The sequence below is a fragment of the Eptatretus burgeri genome, chromosome 1 (assembly GCF_056783735.1).
Source record: "Eptatretus burgeri isolate ZD-2024b chromosome 1, Ebu_testis_v1, whole genome shotgun sequence".
Classification (NCBI taxonomy): domain Eukaryota; kingdom Metazoa; phylum Chordata; class Myxini; order Myxiniformes; family Myxinidae; genus Eptatretus; species Eptatretus burgeri.
The window spans coordinates 62,186,920-62,194,096 of NC_140961.1; the positions used below are offsets into that span (position 1 = coordinate 62,186,920).

Here is a 7,177-nt window from a genome sequence, read left to right on the forward strand (position 1 = left end):
ATCACATCTGCAAAGTTCTGTGCAGGACACATCATTTTCCTTACATGAACAGTGCCCACTGCACTGGCTCCTCACACATCCACAACTTAACAACTGTACAACAGAATCAGGAGCAAGAGGTACTCTGCTAAGTATTGGCATTCGTTCTCCTGAAGAGTCTTGTGACTGCCCAAGATCTGATGGCGAGTGTATTTCCTCGTGTGGAACGAGTGCTTGTCTCCAAATGCAACACTGAAATCGGCCCTACGTGCATGTTCATGGATGGCTCCTTGGGTTGGAGGTAATTATTTTTCCGTGCCCTGCTGTGTGTTGAGCCCTCAGAAGTGATGGCAACGGAATGTAGCTGCTTGGTTGAAAGACGTGTTTTACAGGCTCAGTAAATTGCAGACAAACGCTTCACAACCATTGAGCACATCAGGAGAAGGTTCTTCCCCAGAACCAAGTCCACAAAGTGCACAAATCACATCGTTGCTGCATTTCACAAAGGCATTCCACCAAGCAGTCTTGCTCTTGCCAAATATGCATCCAGTTATTCACAACCAATTATTGCATGAAAACCCACAAGAGCCTGAGCACGATTCTCACCGAGTGCATGATATATGGGTTGAAAAGAGATGGGCCAACAATTTGCTTCAGTACTGATTATGGCAATGGTTTGATCATCCAGTGCTTGCAATGCTGAGAGTGCAAGGGCTAACATATCTGTCTGGAAAATAGATGTGAACACTCTTTTCAGTTTTGTGCAGTTCTGAAGCATACAGTATTTACAGTGTATCTGCTTCTTCTTGTGTGCTTTTCACACGGATTACATCTTTTTGTGACTGATTTGTCAGCTCGCCCATGCAAGTAATGGTTATGACTGCACAGCTGCACTTCTCAATCACCTGCTGGGCCGAGTGTTCAAAGGTATTTTTTTCGTCTTAGTGCTGTTCAGAAATTTGTTAAAATCTCTGATGCGTGCATGTGTTGTCAATTTTGTACTGTGGCATATGTGTTGATGTCCCTCTGGTATGACATTGTCTTGTGTGCTCTCTCAGCGATTTCATGTTGTAGTTATCAAACACTACGTATGAATTATCATACTGTTGGCTTTTGCTTTCTATGGCATGAACAAAATGATGAGCGAGATCACTGCATTCTTTTATATTGTCCTTGAATACAGGCATTCCATGAAGGACAGCCATTGTATCACCAGTGACCACAATTGGTTGATCAGTGGAAACAGCAGGATATGTTTCCTCTTCTCTTTCTACCTGTTCTTCCAGCAGATGAACAAGTTGTGCTTTGTCAATACACAGAATGAGTCATCCATCCATTGACATCAACATATGGTTATGGGACATAATTTGTATTCTCTGATCACTTCTTTCAGATTAATGCACTGGATGATTGAGTTATTCCAAGCAAATGTAGTGGGGAAGCATAACTCACCTAATGTGCATTTAGTGATAAAAGCACCAAATTTGGCACACTTGTAGAAAGACATATTATGAAGCGATTTGGATATTTGGTCACCACAGATTTAGCCTCTGAAGGCCATGGCAGCCATTTTACAAAATGGCGGCAAGGTGACATTAAAATGGCTACCAGAGGAATTAAAATGGCTAGGGCTTCTACATTTGTGGAACGATTTCATCGTTTATGGGGTCTATGGATGAGTCTCAACGAGTATTACAAACGTATCAGAGCAGATTTTCGAAATTGTGAAGGGGGGGGGTGGGGGGATAACCTTTTTCCGGGAAATAATTAAAATTTTGTATAATATGCTCGTATAGTCGTAACATGGACTCTAATATATTTATGTGTTTTTGCAGGTTGGTGATGGTGGTCGTCACTTAATAGCAGCCATGTCCAAGAGCTTCAAGTTGGTCGACCCAGAGCGACCTGTCTCAACGTTGTCACATCCACCAACAATGAACTGGAACCTGTGTATCATCTGTCAAGACGACATGAAAGAGACACTGACTTGTCCCTCACAGTCCAAGCGAACAGATGTCGGGAGCGGCTACAGTTCCCTGACCGAAAAACTGATCAGATTCAATGAACTAAAGGAGCTTCCACGTACTCTTCAGTTACGCCGGCTTGACGAAGGTCACGGAATTGAAACAGCTATGGTTGCGAACAATGCTGGTTATCAAGAAACCTGTCGACTGAAATATAACAGGACAAAAGTACAGAGAGCCGAAAAGCGAATGCATGTAACTGCTGATGACAGCCATAATACTGATGCATGCAAGCGCACCAGGTCCCTCTCATCGAGCACAGATAAGTCAAGGCCTCCCTCCTGTTTCTTCTGTGAACAACCTGCAGGCTCAGAACGGCTTCATGAGGCAGCGACCTTCACAATTGACAGGCACGTGAGGGACTGTGCGACTCTCCTTGAAGACAGTGCCCTACTTGGCAAACTCAGTGCTGGGGACATGGTGGCCCTGGAAGCTAAGTACCATGCCAAATGCTTGTCAGGGTTATATAATCGTGCCAGAGCGGCCCGATCTTCTGAAGCGCCAGGAGAAACTGAACCAGAGAAAGAGCTGTCAAGAGTAGCTTTTGCTGAACTTGTGATCTTTATTGAAGAGACCAGACAGGATGAGGAGACGGCGCCAGTGTTCAAGTTAGCAGAACTGGCTCAACTATACCAGTCAAGAATTGAACAGCTCGGCGTCAGGAGCAACACAAGGGTACATTCCACACGTCTCAAGCAGAGACTCCTTGCCCAGTTCCCTGACGTGCAATCACACAGCAAGGGAAGAGACATCCTGTTGGCATTTCGAGAAGATGTTGGCGATGCTATTGCTAAAACTTGTGATATGGACAGCGACAATGATGCTCTCCACCTTGCATGTGCTGCAAAAGTCGTGTGATGCCACATGTTTGGAGAAGCCAAGCCTTTCATTGGGTTCCCTGAAGGATGCCAGAAAGAGGCTGTGCCACAAATGCTGCTTGGCCTGGTCAGCATGGTGTTAGAGGGACCCAGCATCGAGGATCAGATGACAGACACAAGCAATGCAGCAGTTACCATTGCTCAAATTGTGAAGTTCAACAGCGTAAAACACAAGCGTATGCAAAGCACCTCACCATCCTCCACTGTACGGCACAGCCCTGCGCAAGAAACGCCTCTTCCAATATACGTGGGGATGATGTTACATGCCCACACGCGCAAGTAGGAACTGGTGAATAGGCTGGCATATGTTGGCATGAGCATCTCGTATGATCGTGTCCTCCGCCTCACAGCACAGATGGGGAACTGTGTCTGCGAGCAGTTTCACTTGGAGCAAGTTGTCTGCCCGCCCAAGATGCGTGGAAAAGTTTTTACTACTGCTGCAGTTGACAATATTGATCACAATCCGAGTTCAACAACAGCTAAGTCCTCCTTCCATGGCACAGCTATCTCACTGATCCAACATCCCACTTTCATCGGAGAAGGTGTGGATCGAACCATTGTCGTAACTGGAGGATCTGGGGATGCAAGCATGTTCATTCGCCAGCTGCCACATTGCTACACTGACGTGCCTCCTGTAACCAGCAGTGTCAAGAATGTGCCTGTCCCTGCTGCTAGGGTGACGTCACTTGACAGATAGGCTAAAGAGCATACTGAGGAAGAATATCTCTGGCTACACAATGCAAGGCAGGTCGTAAACGGAAATGATGAGGGAGGCGAGAACATATCTTGGGCCGCTTTCCATGTCAGCCGCCAGCCACCAGAAGTTAGACCAATCTGCCCCACCACCATGTTCCAGGACAGTGCCCACACAGTGGCCATGATCTGCCACTTCATAGATGTCGTGAAGACTGCTGTTGAACATCTGAATCCAGGACAAACACCAGTAGTCACATCCGATCAGCCACTATTTGCCTTGACAAAGCAAATTCAGTGGAGGTGGCCAGAGAAATATGGTGAAGATAAGGTTGTCGTGCTGTTTGGTGGTCTCCATACCGAGATGGCTGCCCTCAAAACACTGGGAGACTGGCTGGATGGTAGTGGGTGGGTGCAGACACTGGTGCAAGCCGAGATTACCACACCTGGAACAGCCAAATCTTTCCTGTGGGCATCTCATGTCACCCGCACAAGGAGAGTCCATCAGGTTACTGCTGCTGCAATGCACATCCTGCAGCATCGAGCCTATGACCATTATTGCAAGAGAGAAGATAATGATGGAGAACATCAACTTTCTTTTGAAGCTTGGTGCTATCAGAGAGGAGAGGAAATTCCCCAGTTCCAGTACTGGTCAATTGTGTTGCAATTGGAGTTGTTGTTGAATGTGTATGTACGTTCTCTCCGACAAGCATCGTTCACTGTGCACCTAGATGCCCTGACAGAATTGGCCTGTTGGTTCCTTGCCATGGACCACATGAAGTATGCCAGGTGGATTCCAGTTCACTTGAAGGACATGACTGAACTTCCTGAAAGGCACCGAGAAGTAGCCCCAAAGTTTTGAGAAGGGAGCTTCATGGTACAAAAGACAAAGAAGATCTTCTCATCAATCCCAATAGACCAGGCACACGAGCAGAACAATGCCTGCATCAAAGGAGATGGTGGGGCAGTTGGCCTCACTGATAACCCAGCTGCTTTAAGGTGTTGGATGATCGCTGGGCCGGAAGTGGCGAGGATCATAGAGGAGTTTCAATATGGAAACCAGCACTCTGGAAGAGAAGAGAACATACGCCACCATGACCAGACGACCAGTGTCCAAGCCACATTCACTGAAGATGTCCGGTCACTAGTCAAAGTCATGGAAGAGCTTGGGAACCCCTTTGAGGAAGACAGCCCAGATCTCGTTGCTCTTGATACCAAAGAAATTGTTGGTTCTCCTGCAATTGAGGCAGTCAGAAAGGTAAGGGAGATTGGCCTAAAGCAGTTCTAGGCTTTCCCCAGGGATTGCCTTGTTGAAAGAACCAAGCCAGTTGCTGACACAATTCACCGAAATAAGCTCAAAGTGTTCAAGGCTCAACCAAGAAGGAACGTGAGCAAGGAGAAGCATAAGCTCACTTGCCTCAAGAACAATGCTCAACTCTTCTCACGGCTCTACATCAGCTGTCAGATGAGGGATGGAAACCTGGACGAGTTCTTTCGCCATGAAAATCAGGCATGCCCTCCAGCACTGTCTGATGGATGGAGTCTCCGCTGAGGTACAAAAAGCGACCTATTCACATGCTTTGAAGAGATCTCAGATGCAAGGTCAGAGGCTCCTACCACTACCAGTATAGTTATTGATGGAGCAGCCATTGTGCAGATGCTAAAGCTTGCTGCATGCAAGAACTTCAGAGGCCTTCCTGCTGCCATGTCTACAAGGCTTCAATCTTCATCACGCCTGGACCTGGTATGGGACACCTACATAGCTGACTCACTCAAAGCTAGTGCAAGAGCAAAGCGTGGTAAAGGAGTGCACAGATGTGTGGTAGCAGAAGGAGCCATACCCAAAAACTGGCAGAACTTTCTTCGAGTAGACACCAACAAGACACAGTTGTTCAAGTTCCTGTCAGAAGCTCCCCTCCTGTGGTTTAACCTGAAAGACAAGCAACTCGACGTCACTGATGGAGAAGAATTCTGCAGCAAGCCTCCACTGTCTGAGCTGTCTTCGCTGTCCCATGTACCCACGAGGAATCCGACAGTCGAATGCTGCTTCATGTATCTCATGCAGCCCACCATGGCCACAACAATATCATGATCAGAATGGTTGACACAGATGTTGTGGTGTTGGCTGTCTTGGTTGTCCAGAATCTGCAGCCAGAAAATGAACTGTGGATTGCATTCGGAACTGGAAAAGGGTTCCGATACCTGGCAGCCCATGAAATAGCAGCTGGACTGGGGCCAGATAAAGCACAAGCACTTACGATGTTCCATTCTCTGACAGGGTGTGACACGGTGTCAAGTTTTGAAAGTCATGGGAAGAAGACTGCGTGGGCAGTCTGGAATGTGTTGCCGGAGTTGACCGAAGCACTGTTGAAGTTGTCATCTGCACCAAGTGACATACCAGAAGAGGTCATGTACACCATTGAGAGATTTGTCATCCTCCTGTACGACAGAACAAGTCCATGCACAGACATTGACAAGGCATGCAAGAAACTTTTCGCAAGGAAGAACAATGTGGAGTTGATTCCGCCAACCAAGGCAGCTCTGGAAGAGCACATTAAGAGGGCAGCCTACCAGGGAGGTCATGTATGGGGCCAGGTGTTGCTCCCTGCAGCAGAGCTACCGCCGGCAACCAGCTGGGGGTGGACCAAAAGTGAGGAGGGGCTGCATGAGCCCCACTGGACAAGATTACCACAAGCAGCCCAAACTTGCCGTGAACTGCTGTCATGTAGATGTAAGAAGGGTTGTGTGAATCGTTGCAAGTGCAAAAATGCTGCACTTGAATGTACTGTTCTGTGCCAGTGTGAGGGGGAGTGCACCCAGAACTAGACATTTCTACTTTTAATTTTCAGTTTGAGTTTTTCATAATATCACTGTAACATCATGTGTCATTGAAATGTATTATGTGGAATTTTGTATTTCTTGAGTAAATTCTTTTGTATTTCTTTTGTAAATACACCATGCATTTAACTTTTAATGATTTAATAGAAGCTTCGGGGTGGGTGGATGTTTGGTCATTTTTAGATCATATTTTAGTCAGTTGTTGATGATATATTTCCAGGAATGTTTATTCTTACACGCTTTTTCATTGTCATTTATTTTATGTTTGTTATGTAATTATGTCACCCGCAGGGCTATAGGTTGGATTATAAGTTAGGGTTATGGAAGGTTAGCTAGTTTAGTCCAACCGATAGTTGGGGGAGTGGCACCCCCCCCCCCGGTCAGCTTAGCTATAGTTAGGCCTTCCTGCTGCCATGTGGGGGACCAACCAGTTGGGTGACTCTTTACGTGGTGGCGCAGACTTTCTTAAAAAAAACATAAATGTAGTAGGGCCCAGAGTGATTTTTCTATTTTTCTCCCCCCCTGCCCCCCCTTAAAAAAGGCGAAAATCGTTAGCTGCTATTTTGTAGAGCCTCATTAGTCGCATATATAGGCACAGTGATAGTTGTCACCGAAGTATAAACGTAGAAGCCACAGTGATTTGAAAAATTTCCCCATAAAAGGTTTCCCCCCCCTTCAAAATTTCGAATTTCGAAAATCTGCTCCCATAAGTTTGTAGTACTCGGTGAGGCGCATCCATAGACCCCATAAACCATGAAATCCTTC

At 46.5% G+C, this 7,177-nt stretch overlaps 1 pseudogene; it reads left to right on the top strand.

Annotated features, from left to right (window-relative positions):
• Positions 1–1,847: 1,847 nt before the first annotated feature.
• Positions 1,848–6,400, top strand: LOC147034589 (uncharacterized; annotated as a pseudogene).
• The last annotated feature ends 777 nt before the right edge of the window (positions 6,401–7,177 follow it).